Below are 18,755 nucleotides of genomic sequence, written 5' to 3' on the forward strand. Positions count from 1 at the left end.
TGCTCTTTCTTTTGAAATTGCTCTTCAAGGATCAAGGAACGTTTGCTCCTACTTTTGACTCTCCCAAACTCTCCTTCTCCTCCTCGTCTCTTCTCTCCTGGTCCGCCCTTCCCCCTCTCGCTTTCTCAGCTGGGCGTGGATCTTGGCAGACTTGGGGTACACTTCTGAGCTTTGTCTGACCTCACTGTTTCCAATTGTATTTTGTGGCCCTGAATTTGAATTTGAAAATTGATTTTGTAACATGCATAAAAATAAAAATAAAAAAGACTTGTTTTAAAATCTTCACAGACAAACAACAGTAAAAACAGGAATTTAACAAGTCCCCAAAATGATGTCCTTTCAGTACTATCACAACATTTTTTCACGTTGTAGGAGGTTTACAAGATGGAATCAGTTTCATTTAGTGGAGAAATATCATCTATAGCCATTCTAAAGCTCAGAAAAAAAGAAAAGTAAATAAGTCAAATCAAACGTAATAAAAATAGTAAGACTCAAAAGCATCCTGGGCTTGCATCCTTCCTGTTGTCAAAGCCACATTCATATGTAAAAGTAAAAGTAATCTGACAAAACAATCCCAAAATTCCAGACAAACAAAGCCATGGCTCAGATGACTTCACCAGTCTGGTGCTAGAACCAGACGTAATCTAGCATTGAATTTACTGCTTAATTTATTAATGAAATTGAACTGACTGTGAACAATGACCTACAACACAAGTCAACATAGTACAGTACGGTAAAGCAACTCTTCATTGGAAAGGTTGTAAGCTCTCTTTGATTTGACCCTCTGGAGGCTCAGAGCAACCATGGTTGCGGTTCAGACTGAGATAGGATTTCAAAGTTTTCTGTTAAATCTGAGGTTTTAATATTTGGGGTGTTTAGGAAAGGATGAGGTCAGAAATGAGTATATCAGAGGATCGGCTCATGGGGAAGTTTAGAGACAAGCTGGGTAGGAGAGACGGCGGAAACGTTGGACTAATGTTGGAGATTGTATGCGGCTCTATGGAACAAGTGACTTGCTGTGGCAAATGTCATCCACTTGATGGCTGGCCTTGTGTTCAGTCCACTGCACAACCTCAGATCGAGCCAGTCTCCGCCCTTCTGCTCCGATGGAGTCCTAAATTTCATGTTTGATTCAGGCTGATCCCTCGCTGCAGCACTTTCCCCCCCTCTTCCGTGTTGCTTCCCTCTTTTAGAACCAAGTCAATGATGTCACATGTACACATCAGTGGAAGCTTCTGGTTAAGAGTTCATTTGAGAAATGCTCAGAAGACACACCCTTGTGGATATCAGATTAGAGCCGACGCAGAAATGTGTGATATTTACTTCAGCTGCTCGCACATTTTTGCACACACATGCACTCAAACGGCGGGCAGAGATAAGGAGGAAGAGAGGAGCTCATCATCACATGTCTGCAGGCCGCCACTCCTTAAATACACACTCAAAATAACTGACTGAGCATTTGTTGTGTTTGTTCGCTTGTCCTCGCCGTCCAAGCGTGAAGTTTCGTGCAGGAATACGTTCAAGCTGATTTTCTGTGAATGCGCGAATGTAACAGCTCCATCGTTCTTCATGACATTTATTGTTGTGCGCGGAATACCTGCTTTTTGGAAGAGACTCTTGTCGAACACAGGATGTGGCACAGTGTGAAACCCAGGGCTATAGAAGGACAGAAAAATCTGCTAATTTACATGGTTTATACAGTGGTCAAGTTATTGATATACCCGTCCTTTTGGGGGGGATGTCACAGTGACCAGGATACCGACCGGAGCTGAACTCCCATGAACTCGCTTGACTTTCGGTAGAAGAGAGATGGCGACCTCTGTTGGTTAAACTACAATGTTTCTTTTTTGCCAATACTGCACTGTATTTCAACTTATCCTTACTTGGTAGTTGGACTCCTATATGGCAGAGTGACTTAACTTCACATTGTTGATGAAATGGGGGCAGAAAAAAATCCTGAATAGCTTAGTTTCACAAATAAGCCAAGGTGGTATCAAATTAGGGACACAACTGACATGACCAGAATACTTATGAGGAAGGATTTTAAAAAGTTTCCTCTCCTTTATGGGGCCTTGAAAATGGATTACCAGGTCATTTTCACACTTCAGTTTTAGGCTCTTAGAGATCTTCTGAACTGATCTCTTGTAAATGAGACATGGAAGAGATGAGAACGTTTTGGTGGCGACCTGGATCTTTTGTAAGATCACGTGTAGTGTGGTTGTCCTGGTGAAACTACAAAGATTAGATGACTCCTTGCTTGGCAGAGGTGTGTGCTCTCTGAGTGCTTTTATAGCTGATCTATGACTCATCCCGGGAAAGTTCTGAACCGTCATACAATGATATGCAGTAACAAATAATCGCAGTAGCAACCCAGACTTCGAATCCAGTGGTCAAATGTGTTTCATAAATATATAGAAACTTTTGCACTCATTTACCTGATTAGTCCAAACTGAGTTAGGACATGTACCTCATGTACTGATGTCAGCATGCCGTGTTTCCCCACCAAAAAAACAATTAAATCTCTGCTGAAAATATGCTCCTGTGTCCTCTGCTGCGGTGCCATGGCGTGATGCCGAATGCTGGAGATCAGCATCTGTTACTATAGCAACAGCCCAAGACCGGATCGTGGAAGCAACATGGCTGCCAGAGGAGAACTGCAGCAGCAGCTGGGCCTTTGTTTGGCTGCAGTTTCACATCATCACATTGCGACGTGGTGTGTGTAACTGAGGATACACTTTTTTATCACAAAGAAATCCTGTTAATTTGTTTCTCTGGGCTCAAAAAACTTTCGTGACTTCACCTCTGTGGCTCATATAGAGCTATCAATGAATCGACTGTGTTTAAAGTGGTGCTGGAAAGAGCAGGAACGGGTTGGGCCAAATAGGAGCGCCACTTCTACAATAGCATCCCACATGCTGACTCTGCAAAATGAACCCTGTCTGTTAGGGAATGGGTCATCCGAGTCTGTCTTTGTTGCTAGTGTCCATGCCAGGCTTGGTGCCAGCCTGTGCCATTGTCTGAAGAAATCCAAGCAGTTGGTGACGAAAGGACTTTTCTGACGCAAATTTTCGGGCCAGTGTGGTGCAGCAGCAGACGGTGGTGAGAGCCATGGAGAGGAAACCGTTTTTGGCTGAGCTCTCTTTCCATTACTTCGGAATTAGTTTCAAAGTTTCAGAGTTTTTAATATCAAAAATGTGTACTGATTTCTATATGACTGATTAACTTTACATAACAAAGAACATTTTGTACTTAGTGCAAACTTGTAACTCTCCTTTCAAGAACCATGGTCTGACAGTTGAAGGTGCTGATACTCATCTCTACTTCTATACGGTGAACAGGAAAGAATAACACATATTCTTGAGTCATCTGACTCACAAGTCACGGAGCGGAAAAAGGAGATCTGAATCGACCTACAGACCGATCGCAGGCATTAGCCGAGAAGGAATAAAACCAACAACCTGCAAGGCAGGCCACATTATGAAGGGTGTTTAAAGTTTCAGTACACTTTCAATTCTGCAAATAGACTTTTAGTTCTGGGTGAGAAGGAACTCCACAGCAGATTTTGGGGATGAAAATAGAACCCAAATCTGCTCCTCCTCCGCTCTGGGCTTCCGGCCAGGGAAGTAAAAGGGGGGGGTGGGTGGTTGGAAGAGGACGCAGAAGCAGGAAGTGGGATCAGTGGGGATTGCAGGGGTGCGTGGAACAGATGCAGGAGGATTTAACTCCTCCTCGTCTGCACCAGATAGATGTGGACTTTTTTTTCCACAAATCCTAAACCGCTCTGAAAATATTTTTTCATTCATAGCTAGAGGGGAGGGATTATGGCAACCTGAAAGTTGAAAATGATGAAAAAGCTCCAATAAAAATTCTGAATAATAAAATTCTGTTAGATTTTTTTTGCTTGGTCCCGTCATCCTGGACATCACTCTCCTCAGTTTACACCTGCCCGAACTGTCAAGAAAGATTTAAAGAACAGTTCCTCCACCTTTTAAAACAAAATAGTTTGTGACTGAAAATTTAAAAAAGTTGTGATTTGGTTGATTTCAGACACTTTTTAAAAGGCATGTGAGTGGGAGAATTTACTTTTTCTCCCTTTTTAGTTGATGCATTTTGGATTTTTGTCTTTACAGTTGCAGCAGTAGTGGAAATGAAGTGAAATTTATTAAATTTAAATTAAATTAATTATATTGGCAAACAATGCATTTGAACATGTTTTAGTATATTTTGGTTTGTGAAAATGACTTAATTAAATGAATGCATTTGTTTCTTAGTGTGTTACGTAGTGTGCTCTTTTCCATTGACATTTTCCATGTTAATATATAATATGATTAATACTGTTGGACTTTACCATTTGGTTGTAATTCAGAACCTCAAAGAAGTGCTAAATTATTGGAATTAATGGAAGAGCCGTCTCTTGTCTGCAAATAAATATTTCTACCCACAAAAAGTACGATTCTACTAACTAAATAACTACTAACAATTATTGAGACAATGTAAAATCAGATTTGTAAGAATTTGAACATTATGATATTAACTTTTTAGTTGGGATGCGTTGATTCAATTTTTTTCCAAAGCGAGTAGTGTAAGAGTACTTACATTTGAGTACTCACCGATACCTATACCAAGTACTTGCACCATTACACAAAGTTGATTTTTTTTTCTTATCCATATATATATTTGAACAACATTCCTCAGTATGTTCTTCTTGTACATGGGTGACGGTCACAAGTTTTACTGCAGTATAAAGACAGGTTTTACAAAATTGTCACATAACAACATTCAAAGACTGTGCACTGCTGTAAAGTGGTATAGTTGGCCATTCTACGAGTATTCAAGCCCGGTATCGGACTGACATTGGTAACATTTCAGTGTGATAAAAAATAAAATATATTCCTGCAGCTACATCAGTGTCCATGAACTTTGCAGCATGACAGTGACAGATTAGCTGGATTTATTCCTGCTGACAGACTTTAACGGACAGGCATTGCGGAAGTTATTTACCCTTAAGATGAAATGCATTGTTAATTGAAAAAATGATTATTGAAATATATCGAGCACATTTAAATTTGGTTGTCTCTGATGACGCATTTAATCATGAAAGTCAATAATGCTGGGGGACAATCACAACATGGGAGAAAATGAGCTGCTTGGTGGGTGTCTGCAGTCTATGAGTATTCCTCTATCAAACCTGTTTTTCTAATGGTCAATATGATTTTCAGTGTCAAATTGGGAATTTTGTTTTGTTTTCTTTTTATCCATGAGACACTTTAAAATTCCTGTACAACTTTATTTAAGCATTTTATCATACACAATTAAACAATTAATAAAAATAAAAAATACATTGTTTGTTTGACAGGATGTAATGGTTACGTTCACTGTAATAGCTTTGCGTTAAAACTACTGGTTATTTTCCATAACTATTATTTTACGACTTTTTCTTATTTTAACCAATATACATAGGAATGAAAAGATACAAAAACAAACACTATTTTCTGATTATACGAATAAATGTAGACATTTTTCAATATATTACGTGAGTGTGCTAAGTGTTTCATCTTGATATTCATATTCAATGTGTTTTCTATAAATAATGAATACATATGCAAAAACAGTAACGCTATTCCATATAAAATGATGAGGTAGGCATTTCTACTTCGTTCAATAGATGCCCAAGCACTGTCCAAAAGGGAAGGGGAAAAAAAATCTCAATGTCTCCACTTCAGGTAACGGGAGCAGACAGTCATCCAAGAGCTCTCATATAGGGGTCACACTGGGTGACACCGCTTTCATCCTCCGACGGTCACTGACACCAGATGCGCCCAGGCTGCGCACTGAGCTCCTGGTTCAAGCGTCCGTCCCACAACAGCAACACCAACGTGATTCACCAGGAAGAGCTTGAGAAAAATGCACACAATGGTCTCTCAGACAAACCCGGCTCGGCTTGCTTGACAGCTGCGGGGCCAATGGAAACATGAACGCGTCCAGCTGCCCGTCTGCTGCAGCCAATAGAAGAATGTGGACGCGTTGCTGCGACTGGATCCAGATGGCAAAGTTCGGCAGCCTCGCCGCCGTTAAACTTCCTCAGAATATATACAAAAGAGCTGTTTGTGTTGTGGGCTGCAGCAGTGGCCATTTTTAAGCGAGATCTTTCCGCTTGGTAAACACGGGGCCGCGGTGAGAGGGACATATATGACCCGGTATCGCAGTCCGCAGTCTCAATGAACTCCTCGGTGCTGCCGCGGCTTTATGTGGATTAAATTGATATTGCACGGAGTTCTTCCTCTCCTCCCCCGCCTCCCATCTCCTCCTCCTCCTCCTCACCCCTCCTCCCTCCCCTCCCTGCTAATTTTTTATGCATTTTTCTAAACTGTCATGGCGATTTTGTGTCCTTGGAAATAAAAAGCGCCAGTGTTTTTCGGGCCAACCGGGGGGATGTCTCGCCGGTGAGAGCGTGTGTCCGCTGTCCGGAGCAGGTGAGCTACCAGCAGGGGAGGGTTTGTCGGAGGGGACACGTCCCTGGGAAGGAGTTTTAGCGTCCACACGTGTAAGGAGCGCGGCTGTTCTCATGTATTTACACCAGCGATGCGGTGACATTACTGCGCTAGCGGAGGAGGCTAGCTCGGCTGCTACGCTGCTAACATCAACGGGGGCATTGCCTCTCGTTTCTCCTCATGCTTGGTGCCTTTTGTCATTTACATCCCGTGCTCGCTCTCTTTCTCGCTTGCCGGGAACTTCTTTATTCCTCTCTAGCTGCCTCCCTCAACTTGTGCAAACATCAGCTAGCTCGGTTAGCCCCTGCGTCTGTTAGCATTCATAATAGCCAAAACCCACACACTGGTGCGAGCTAGGTTGTTAGCTTCTTCACTCATTTATATCAGTAATGACATCAAAGAGATAAATGCAACGTCATTTAGTAACACGCACACCGGCACACACCTGGCCAGGTGAAACAAAGGGCTAACCTCTGTTGTCTGTTAATGACACATGATTGCACAGACAAAAAACATGATATCATGTCAGTTAAGTGTGCCAACAAGTCGTCAGGCTCTGTTGCGAATGCCTCCAAAGATGCTTCCCACGATTGTCTCGTTTTTGAGAGCTCCTCTTGGGATGTTTTCAATATCCTCACCATCATATGGAATTCTCCCCAATATGTGTGACTTAACCTGTTAACCCTTTGGGAGCCACCAAGGCATATACACAATCCCAGCTGCAAATATGGAACCTGATGTAGTTTTTACTGTATACAAACTTCAATCTGGCAGGATTTGTGGGCGTGTTTCTATCAAAGCGTGGCATAAACTGAAATGAACAACCACCCCGTTTGAGGAGATGTGGGAGGTTGTAGTTTCATAGTAGGAACATTAAAGAGACCTGGGGAGTGAATTTGACTGACACTTGGGTTCTGAAGAGGAAATTGTGGCAGAAGCAAGTAGAAAAGACTGCAGCAGTGTTCACGGTCCCGGCATTGTTGCTTGAGAGATGGGGAAGAGTATCATCAGCTAATCAGATAAACATCTGTAAAACGTATGTATTTCACTATGGCTGCCACCTAGTGATGTCATAATATACAAACTAGACGAGTGAATGTACTTGCAGGCTTCCCTCCAGGATTATGGTGGGATTTTCCCAGCGTATGAGGCTTGTATGATGCCATGAGCGCTGGGGAGAACCCCAATTCCCCTTCCAAGGTTCGGGGCATAGTTTAATGCATTTATCTCTCACCATTTTAAAGCTCAGTTTTTGAAATGATGATTTCAACGTGGAATATTTTAATTGAAAAAAAATCTGCTGCCTATAATGTAAAAAAGGCTTGATGAGGGATAAAATCCCAATTTTCTTCTTTGATGTTCAAGAGCCGTACAGTAATTATCAGTAATTATCAAAAAATCTGAAGTAGTTAGTTCAAATTAATCGGAAGCATCGTTTGTTGATCTGTTGATCCCTTGAACCAATTATTACCGTATTCATTTTTCTGGACCATAAGTTTTCCTCAAAGGTTTGACTGGTCCTCTGACTGAAATATTACAGAATGTAATTTCACAAGTTCTTAATTGTTATTTCACACTGACCGACATGACCAAGAATTAAATATTTCATTGTGTCTGTGATGCATCCTCCTCATCTTGAGTCTGTCTTAACAGTGATTCAGAACACAATTTTCTAAAACAGAAATCTCCTGTGATCACACATGCATCACAACTAGAATACACAACACGTAGCATTGAAGTGTACACGACAATGGTGTTTTTGGTGTTTTCAAATGGAAAATCGTGTGAGAAATATAACAAGAGGCAGGTAAACTGCCTTTGCTTGCGGGACTAAAGTTTGAGTGCAGTGACAGCAGTTGCATATAATTGATATTTATTTACTTCTCATGATTAAAAACTTGTATATTTATTGGCATCAGTGCAATAGATGTCAAAAACTCCCACCCCTTGCTTCCTTGTTTTGTTTTTTGATGAAACACATTTAGAAGTCAAGTGCGACTTATATATGCATCTTTTTTTTTTATTGACCCGACTGGTCATTAAAAAAATGCAGTACTTGTTTGGTTATCAGGACAACTATTCCATAATAGATTCCCATGCACCCTTTCCCCACCCAGCTCTTGTGAAGACTGCTTGTTGGCGTTTAAATGTATCAGCTCGGCCTTGAGTCTCCTACCTTCTGGGGACACCAAGAAATCATAACACACTCATAACACGGGTCTCACTCAAGCATCAATTCTAATGTTTATAAAATGTACAATACATGTAATAGATAAATTAAAGACCTATAAATATTTAAAGATTTGTATTTTTTATTTTTAGTCTGAGGCCATTGCCACCCACTCAAAATATATTTTGTCGATCCAGGTAAATCAGTCAAATCAATGTAGGGCTCTCATTGGTGATCAAATTTCCATGAAGTGACTTATGCAGGTTGCAAGTGTGAGTAAGTAAATGGCAAATGTTTCTCTTAAAAAATGTTACTTTGTCTTTTTAAATCTTCCTGTTTGTTTTGCTTCCTGTTTTGTTGTGCTTGTAGTTTGGTTTTTGGGAGCGACAGTTATTGTATTCAACCACTGTGTGTTATTTCTGATTTCCGACCCAAGTGTTTTTCTTTTAGTCAGGGCTTTGGTTGTGAATGAAGGCATAATTCGTATACGCACTGGATACAGTGTGTTGGCTGTTACTTTCACCACAAGCATATGAGTAAAGTGTGTCTTTATTAAAAAAAATGCAAAGAACTAAGGCTAAATGTAATGTATTGAAAAACCCAAGATAACGTTTGTATAAAAAAACATCAATACGCAAAGGTAATGCTGGTGAAATAGCTAAGAAAAGTATGTAACTTGCCAAACAATAAATTTTTATATATTGCTATTTAATTAGTATTAACAGACTGTTTTCAGTATTTGAGAATGTATAGTAACTCAACATTTCAATAATCTGAAACACTTGTGGTACTAAGATTTTTAAAAATTCACAAACATATTATTCCCTATAATAACCTAATAACCCAATATTATTTATAATATTAGAACATCACCATTTGCATCTCTTGTAAAGCATTTGTTGCTTTGTCAGCAGTGAAAGTTAAGATTACTGAAACATCAAATGCTTGAGAATACCATGGACTCTTTTTGGCATCATTTAGCCTCAGGTCTGGGTCACATCAAATTGTATGTATCAGTAGTTCTTGTCTCGTCTGTCATGTCTGGACTCCACAGATTTTTCTTGTTAGTAGCTATAAATGAAATGATGCTGTAGATTTTTCACATTATCATGGCATTCTGTGACTCTGTTGGTGTTTTATTTTCTACATAGATGAGTGAGAGTGAGAGCTGGGTGCTTTCTTGGGCGCTCATTTGCTCAACTAAGTAGCATCAATGAGCCGCATAGCTCAGCTTTCGCATTCCTATCTTTTTCAGTTTGCAGCCATGTGTGATTGCTGTGTGTTGTCTTATAGTATACAGCCTCAATTAGATCCCAAAGTGCTGAATGAAGTTGTTTTTTGCATTCTGTGTAAAGTTATACATTTGTTTGAAGCTCATCTATCTCACATAAATGTTCCATTGTAAATGTGCCTTTTAAGGGATTCTGATGTTGAAATGGAATTGCCATCTGCCAAATCCACCGCCATTTAGTGTTGGATGCAATATTTGTTTATAAAGCTGACATTTTTCCAAAACTTAGCACAGAGTGGGAACCTTTGGTGACTATGTCACAGTTTGCAATTTGCAGTTTGTGTCATTCTCATGCTTTGTTAAAAAGCGATATGCAAAGATCGTACTGAAGCACTGTGACAAGACATTTTTTCTTTTGCTGCTCCACCAGCGATGATGCAGCCGGAAAGGTCTCATTTTCATTTGTAGGTTTTTAGAAGTTCATTTAAGCTCTGTCTACATAGCGACAGTTGTATTAGCACATGTTCTGTGTTGGATAGGTCTTTCATCCAGTGTTTTCAGCCAAAAACATAGAAAACTATGAAATGCTATGGCTTCGTATAATTTTCCTGCAATTGTCCCAAATCGGAGTGGCACTGTATAAAAAAATCCACTGCAATTGTTTTACCAAATGAATGACATTTCTTTATGTTGAGAGAGGAAATGATTTTTGTGGACTGCGCCACTTTTTTTTAATAGCAATTTTTATTCTTTTCAATGGAACCGTGATAAATAAAGGAGGACACAGCAAAACAAAAAAGGCAACAACAACAACATAACAAAATAACCTATATACATACATACAGTTATCTGTATAGAATAAGAACAGTAATAGAAATAGGCAGATGCTGAGAACATTCAGTCACTTACGATGTTTCATGTAAATTGATCTAGTTTAGTACATGAGTATTAGGGTAAGATTTATTAATAATTGTCATTGTATCACTCACATCGGTTGATAAGTCTAAATGAAAGGCCAGAAGCCAATGTGGAAAACCACAATTTCAATGTTGGTAATTGTTTTTCTTTCCAGTGAGAAACAATGAGTTTCCTCCACAGCATCAAGAATGTTTGCACCCACTCCGCCAGAGGTGTTGGAAGAGCCTCTAGCAGATGTGGATCACCCAATACAAACAGATGGGGGGAAAATGCAAAGTCTGCTTTAATAACCAATGTAATGTGTTGGTAAATAGATGTCCATAGATGTGTTTCTGGGCAATGGGACCACACCACAACACAACATGTGTGTCATAGTGCCGACAGCAGATTCACTTCTCCAACAATTGGGGCTGTCTCTCAGACCCACTCTGTGTGGCCTTGATGGTGACCAGAAGGTCCTGTTTATAATTTTGAATTGTACCAATCTTGTTTTAAGCTCTCTCAATGTATCTTTTAATTCTTTAGAATGTTGTTCAATTCAAACTTAGCTAACTTGAGATATAGGCTTTTAGATGTTTGTTTTTCCAGCAACAAAGAGTAATATTTTGAAGCTGCATGTGCAGTGCCAAATGCTCTTAGCAACATGGAAAGTAATTTTGACTTTTGTGGTATTTTTGATGCCGATCCTAAGGTTTGGCACAAAATATATCGAATCTGTAAATCCCTCCAGAACTGCCGTTGCGGTAGGTGAAATTGCTGTGTCAAGGATGCAAATGACTTTGATGTGTCTCCCTCATACAAATCCAAAGTATTTATTCCTGATTCCACCCATTCTTTCCAAATGAAATGCTTTTTTTAAAATCAATTTCTAGTTTTGAGTTCAACCACATACATGAAGAAGAATTCAAATGTGGATCATTGTTGAATATTCATGAGACTATTTTCCATATTCACTTGAGGTTGGACATTATCGGGTGGGAGTTTGTCTCTTTGGGCAGGACTGATGTCATTAATTATTAAGTGAATTGGTTGGAGAGATTGATTCGGTGTATGTTCAATGATTAACGCTCATGTGGCAAAGACCAGTGTGCGAGATGCCTGAGGCTAAAGGAGCAGTAGTATAATAACAGGTTGGGTACACCCAGACTGCCTTGGGCCACAGGTTTTTATAATATCAACAGGCTTAATCGTGGTCGTTTACCATTCCACAGGAATTTATCACACAACCTATCAAATTGTTGAAAATACTTATTGGGGATTTTAATTGGAAGGGTCTGAAATACAAATTTAGGAATGCGTTTATGAAATGTACCTTTTCCCATAGGGATAAGAAGAGTGGCGTCCATCTTTCAACATCTGCCTCAACCTGTATTAGTAAGGCTTCAGTGTTGCTAGGTCTGTTAATATTTGCGGGAAGGTGATTCCAAGGTATCTGATTCCATATTTTTGCCATGTTACCCTGGAACAGGGACCGAGAACAATACCATGTTAGTGGTAAGGCTTCTGATTTCATCCAGTTGACTTAATACCCAGACAGATTTCAGAATGTATCAATAATCCTATATAGAGCTGGCAAAGAGTGGGATGGTTTGGAGATGAAGATAAGGATATTGTCTGTGTACAATATTAATTTATTAGCCGAGGGACCAATTTTAATACTAGCAATTAAAGGTTCTGTACGAACTGCTATTGCAAGAGGCTCAAGTGCCAGAGCGAAAAGACCCGGGGATATTCCATCTCCCTGTCTTGTACCCCGCCCCAATTCAGACCATGTTGAAATCAGCCCATTAGTTAGAACTGCAGCTCTTGGATGTACATGAAGAAGTTTTATCCATGTGATAAACTTATTACTAAAACCGAAGAATTTGAGTACTGAAAATAAATAAATCCATTCGTCTCTATCAAAGGCTTTTTATGCATCCACTGTATGTCAATGAGACGCCTAAGATTATCCGTGGAACTTCGCTGCGGTAAATAGCCCACTTGGTTGGGGTGAACAAGGGAATTAATCACTTTGTTTGACCTGTTAGCTGGTAACTTTGATAAGACCTTTTCATCATATCCCTGTAAAGAGATTGGCAGGTAACTTTTGCATTCAGTAGGGTCCTTACCTTCTTTTAAAATTACTGTCATTATTGCCTCCTGCATTGTTGTGGGCAGAGTTCCATTTTCATATGCTTCTGTGTATACATCTAAAAGTAGTGGGGCAAATTCTTTGGCATAGCATTTATAAAACTCAGGAGTAAAACCATCAAACCCAGGAGCTCTACCAGATGCAAAACCTTTGATAACTTCAATGATCTCCTCTACAGTTATTGGTGCATCTAATAAGTCACAGTTAGAAAAGATGTTATATCCTCAGCTCAGATGAGTAAAGTTTTGCATAGAATCATCTGAACTCCGAGTTCATATCTTTTGTGTTTGTTAGTAACTGGCCTCTCACGTCTTTAATTGCTGTTATACTCCTTGTGTCCATATGTATTTTGTATCGAGCCAACATTCTTCCTGCTTTGTCCCCCTCTTCAAATTGTTTTTGTGTGAGCTTTTTGAGTGAGGATGGAATTAAATCCATATTTGAGACGAACTAGAGAGTTAAAAGTATCTGGTGACTTATTTGTTATGTAATTCCTCTGTCTTAATATTTTTTTCCAACTCTGCCAATCTATTTACGGTCTGTTTTTTTCTTATGGGATGCATATTGTATAATGTGACCTCTAATAATGCTTTCATAGCCTCCCATGCAACATTACTAGATGTGGCTGTCGGTAGGTTTGCCTCTTTGTAGATGTTGATTTGTTCTCTAAGAGATCCTCTAAAGTCATCATCTAAAAGAAGGCTAGAGTTCATTTTACCAATGTGGTGTTCTATCACACTTCTTACGTGGCATTAGACGTACTGCAACATGTGCATGGTCAGATATTTGAATACTCAATGCTACTTCAAACTGAAGAAGACAATGTGCTCGAGATTAGTGTGTAGTCAATTCCTGAGAAAGATCCATGGGGTGAGGAATAAAAAGTATATTCCCTGGATGTTGGATTTGGCAGACGCCAGATGTCTACTACACTCGTACCTTCACACATCTGTCTTAGTGAATTTACTGATTTACAGGGACAGGGTTTAATGAAGGGTGTCTATCAAGTACCACATCCCAAACTTGATTAAAATCACCACCAATGATGATTGGATAATTTCCCATTAATTTTGCACTCTAATTGGCTAAAGAAAGATGGATGTTGCGTATTAGGTGCATACACACTTAATAACCGTGAGACCTTGAAGTTCAAACCAGTATTCACAATCCTTCCAGAATAATCTCTAGACTCTTTAATAATTTTATATTGAACATGTTTATTGATTATGACAGCGGGACTATTTGTAGTTCCCGGTGACGAAGAAAGATGTCCTACCCAACTAGTGCGGAGTTTTCTGCTGTCTTTTTCTACCAAGTGTGTTTGCTGGATAAAACCCACATCACAACGTTTTGAATTAAGGTACGCCATCACCTTCCTTCTCTTAACTGGTGCTTGCAAACCCTTAACATTTAAACTCAGGTAGTTTAAATACTAATAGACTTCATTAACTGGAAAAAAGGTGTCTATCTCAACATCTGCCATTGTGTAGCCAAACATGGTGACATAAAAAAAACACAAACATCAAGCAGGTAACGGTCCAGTGAACTGCATTTGAACAATGGGAAGAGTCCTTAAAAAAAATACTATGGTCCGTGACTTGTATTCAAAGGCTGTCAATGATAACAAGCCCGCCTCGTGGCAAAGTTATATTTAACTAAGGTAGTATGTTATTTTAGATAGTTTCAACAGAATAACTACATCATATCTCATAGAATCTCATAGATGATTAGTATTTCCGTATAAGTGGAGGAACCTGGCTATTATAACTTTTGGTGCTAGTGCATCGTCTCTACGTGGCGCAGTTGCCCGGTGAGCGCAATCTATTTCCAGACCTGGTGTAAAGTTTATGTCAAGCAGTTCAGGAATCACTCCTATAGTACTCCTAGGAATTTTAGCACACCATTGGTCTCACAGGACTCGGGAAAGCCAATAAAGACTCATTTATGATGGTGACTTCTGGATTCCAGATCATCCACACACCGACAGAGATACTCAAACTCAGATTGCTTAAGAGACGCTTGTCCCCATCCTCCAGAAACTCCGGACAACTCTCCACATCAGTCAAACGTGTGATGATGTCCGTAGGTTTTGACTGTTAGCCCGTTCAGAGTTCTTGGAAACTGTATTTTTATCTTGTGACCTGGCATCGTGTGTAAGGTGATGTCGTTTTGCTCTTGATAGTAATTCCTCCGTTTTCTCGCCTTCTGCGGTATTGAGCAAGTTTTAGCGCCACGTTGGAAGGAGCGTGTTTTCAAGCAGCCATCACCGTCACATGACTCTGTGGACTGTGCCACTTTTATTGCACATATACGTTTTTGAGATCTTGTCCATTTCATTCTGTTCATTGACTTCTAGTGCTCCCCGGAGTAGCACTGCACTATAAAGAGTCTTGCAAAATATATTTGGGTGAGGAATTGTTTGGGACGTTTTATTGAACCCTTCAGGCTTCAGGGATACACCTGCCCATATACAGTATATGCATTTCCATTCCTTCACAAAATCTGTAGATTTCATTTCACATTAAGAATGTCAATTAACCCGTTAAAATACTGTTAATTTGATTGTTATTTTAAAACATCCCCAGCTGAAAATCATGTGTGAATTTAACACTGAAGCCAATATTTGTAAATTCATGATTTTGGGTCTGACGGACAGTTGAAAGAGTTCTTGGAAGAAATAATTGAATTCTTCTATATGTCAGATATTTAATGGCAATACAGTCAAAGACAAAACTTCAAATTGCCATCTATCTGTGATTTTTGGGGTGGCTAACTCCAACATGGTTGGAATGTAAAAGTGGAAATGATGTGTCATGCAACTTGTTTGCATCCTGGTCGCATAGCCATCTGATGTGTGTGAAATAGTTTTGTAGTCAGTAATAAGTAATAAACATTCCGGTTATTCCTTTGTCTTGCAGTCAGAGTGAAAATTATGTCCCATGTGACTGATAACCAAAGGGCACATACTGTAACTACATTAAAGGTTTACATGCTCTGGGTTTACAATGGTCTTTTATCCTCACCATAATATTTACGTGGTCAAAAAGGGGTTTGCGAAGAAGTTTGTAGTTTTGCCAGATGAGTTGACGATGTTGTTCTGTTGGCTTAATCTGGTTGTTAATAGCTCTCACGAAACAGGTGTATATCTTACTGTATTGTGACGCACAAAGGATTAGGATCGGCACCTCTGAGTCTGAGGTCGTGGTCCTGAGCCCAGCCTGGTCAGTTGAGTTGTCTTGGTGTTGCACAAATAATGGGCTTAAGTTTGCACACATTCTTCTCCCTGCGTGGACCAGACGGAAAGGCTACAGCTCCTGTCTGATTTGGGAACATTAGGTGGTTCATTGGTCAGAGTTTGCCGAAATTTCCAGGAAAAGAGATACTCTTGGATTTAAACTTAGAATTGCTATTTGCTGGCAAAAAATACAGCCTGCAGGAGGTTCTGGCAGTGCACCGAAAGAAGCAATTGATTTCTTCAGCTAGAGACATTTCCAAAATCCAAATCTCATTCTTTAATTTATATTGATTCAATAGTCTTTCCATAAATAATGAGCTTTAGTTTTAATTGTTGTTGAACTCACTAATGTGCAATCTGAAAAAGCTTTTTCCAATGTTACTACATTAGTATGGATTGAGTATTACACTTGTATTATGTTGAGAATGACGTTGTTGCATTACATTAAATATTATTTGAAAGAATATGTTTATTATGCACAAAGACATGTTCTAATAAATACCAAACAAATAAATACAAAAAATATATAAAAAATATTGAATAGAAATCCATTAGCAATACAAAATACCAATGTGAATGAACTGCATTGGATTAAATGAAGAGTAGAATGTGAACTGCTGCAAAGTTTTACAAATAAAACATAATTAACAAATTTAGTTGTTGAACAAAAACCTTAATTCAGCCATTACAGAAAATATGTATTATTAAAAATATGTACATGCATTTGATTGATATAAGTACTTAAGAGGTATGTTTCTTTTTGGCCAATAATATTTATGAGATCACTGTGGCTCCAGCTGGTCTTATTGCTAACTGTTTCAGTTCTTATGCCGTTGTGGTGGCAGCAGAAAAGGGAAGTCTGGTAGATGTAGTTGTGAGCTTATTTTAGCACAGCGAAGTGTAAATATGTCAATGTCACTGCAGCGCTGTAGTAGGTCAGCTGCATCCCAGGAACATGGAGGAAAGGAAACTGTGTCAACAGCAAATCCTGCAGATGCTCTCACTTGTGATTTCTGATCAGAAAGTTGAATCTCTCGGTTGGATTCCAATCCCGAGCTTGTCTTGCTACTCCAGGGAGCGTCACACGGCAGAAACAAGACAATCTGCGTTTCATTTTAGGGATTGGGTTGTCCTCTGTTAGCGCGCCACCCTGTACTTGTTTATTGAGGGAGTTGGTGCCTGATTTATCACAGCTGGCTGCTCATCCTTGTCCCTGAAGTGAGTTGTCTGCTGTTGATTGTCAGATGGTGCATCCGAAAAGGAGGTCTTTAGAAACACAAGACAAAAGACCCTGCTTTGATGGCCAGAAAGACCTGTGAGCTAAAAACTATTCCCACGCAGGAGCATGACCTTGTGAACATAAATGATACTGGCTGTGATTTTGGGTTACCAGCTATCATTTTGATTTTTTTCCCAAATGAGTGTGTTACCTCCATTCTTGGCTGATTTTTGTATTTGGAGGTAACCAGGATGCTTTGAGGCAATCGTGCTGGCACACAATCAACACACTGAGTCCACAGTAGAATATCCTTGGCAGCAGAACCACTTTCCATGCTGCCCGTGTAGATATCTGTAATTGCCTAAACATCTTACATGAAGAGTTGACCGGCGGCAAGAATTATCAGCCCTATTCATCTTCATTCATGTCCCGGAGAAATGTCAGTACAGCTATTTAAATCTATTGGTATCTTTAATACATATGTGTCTTTATATACCTTTAAGTATAAGGTTTTTCTTTTAAATTGATACTGCATGTTAGCTAAACTTACAGCTTGTGCTGCACTGTACTAGCATTGGATTATCAATAACATAATAACCTTTATTCTGAATAAGATCTGCACTTCAAATGCTTATTTAAATGTCAGTAATCTGCTAGAAATACCTTATGAATAAATACATCTGGTATCTTTATTTTCCAAGAAATATGTTTCTATTGCGTCCTTTAGAAGCAAATCACAACAAAACTTCAATTTTTTAGGCCCTGAATTCTAAATATAATTATTAAATATAATATTATAATATGTAATGATAATTAAGTGGTAAACACTGATGGCATTTATGTGAAAAGCTGTCCCATATAGCCCCATATATTTGAAGCTGCAGTATGTGTTCCCTTGGGATATGCAAAGTTAAGTGCCAGTGAATAAAGGCATTGATCACCTTTATGAGGCGAGATAGATAAAGCAATTAAATATTGGATCTGCCATGTATCGGATATACGCTGTATATAAGATATGTATTGGATTAAAATCAAGTTGCTCTGCATTTGAATCGCAGTTACTCACTCAACTGAGTTTGAATCCTCATCAGCAAAATGACTCGCATTTGCTCTCTACATCTGGGAAGATTCAGTTAACCACTTCCTTTGAAACACCTGAGTTTGCGAATTCACTTTTATATATATACACCACCAACCTTGAGTCATTCTGCCTAACCATTCTCCAATCCAGAAAGTCAGCAGTCCCGCATATATAAAATAAAGATATCGTTCAGAAGATATCAGACTTGCGTTCTAGAACTCTTTCCAATGTTGCAAAAGCATCGAAAACATCCAGAAATATGGGAATTGTTTGTCA

The 18,755-nt window shown here is 39.3% G+C and overlaps 1 protein-coding gene across 3 annotated transcripts in view; it reads left to right on the forward strand.

Annotated features, from left to right (window-relative positions):
• Window positions 1-6,311: 6,311 nt before the first annotated feature.
• The window catches only part of LOC128760244 (chromodomain-helicase-DNA-binding protein 6-like), a 51,243-nt gene continuing 38,799 nt past the window's right edge, over window positions 6,312-18,755 (forward strand). For all 3 annotated transcript variants that reach the window (XM_053867438.1, XM_053867439.1, XM_053867440.1), the window contains exon 1: window positions 6,312-6,473. The gene's annotated coding sequence lies outside the window, so the exon portion shown is untranslated. The remainder of the gene's footprint in view (window positions 6,474-18,755) is intronic.

The sequence above is a fragment of the Synchiropus splendidus genome, chromosome 6 (genome assembly GCF_027744825.2).
Source record: "Synchiropus splendidus isolate RoL2022-P1 chromosome 6, RoL_Sspl_1.0, whole genome shotgun sequence".
In the NCBI taxonomy this organism is placed as follows: Eukaryota; Metazoa; Chordata; class Actinopteri; order Syngnathiformes; family Callionymidae; genus Synchiropus; species Synchiropus splendidus.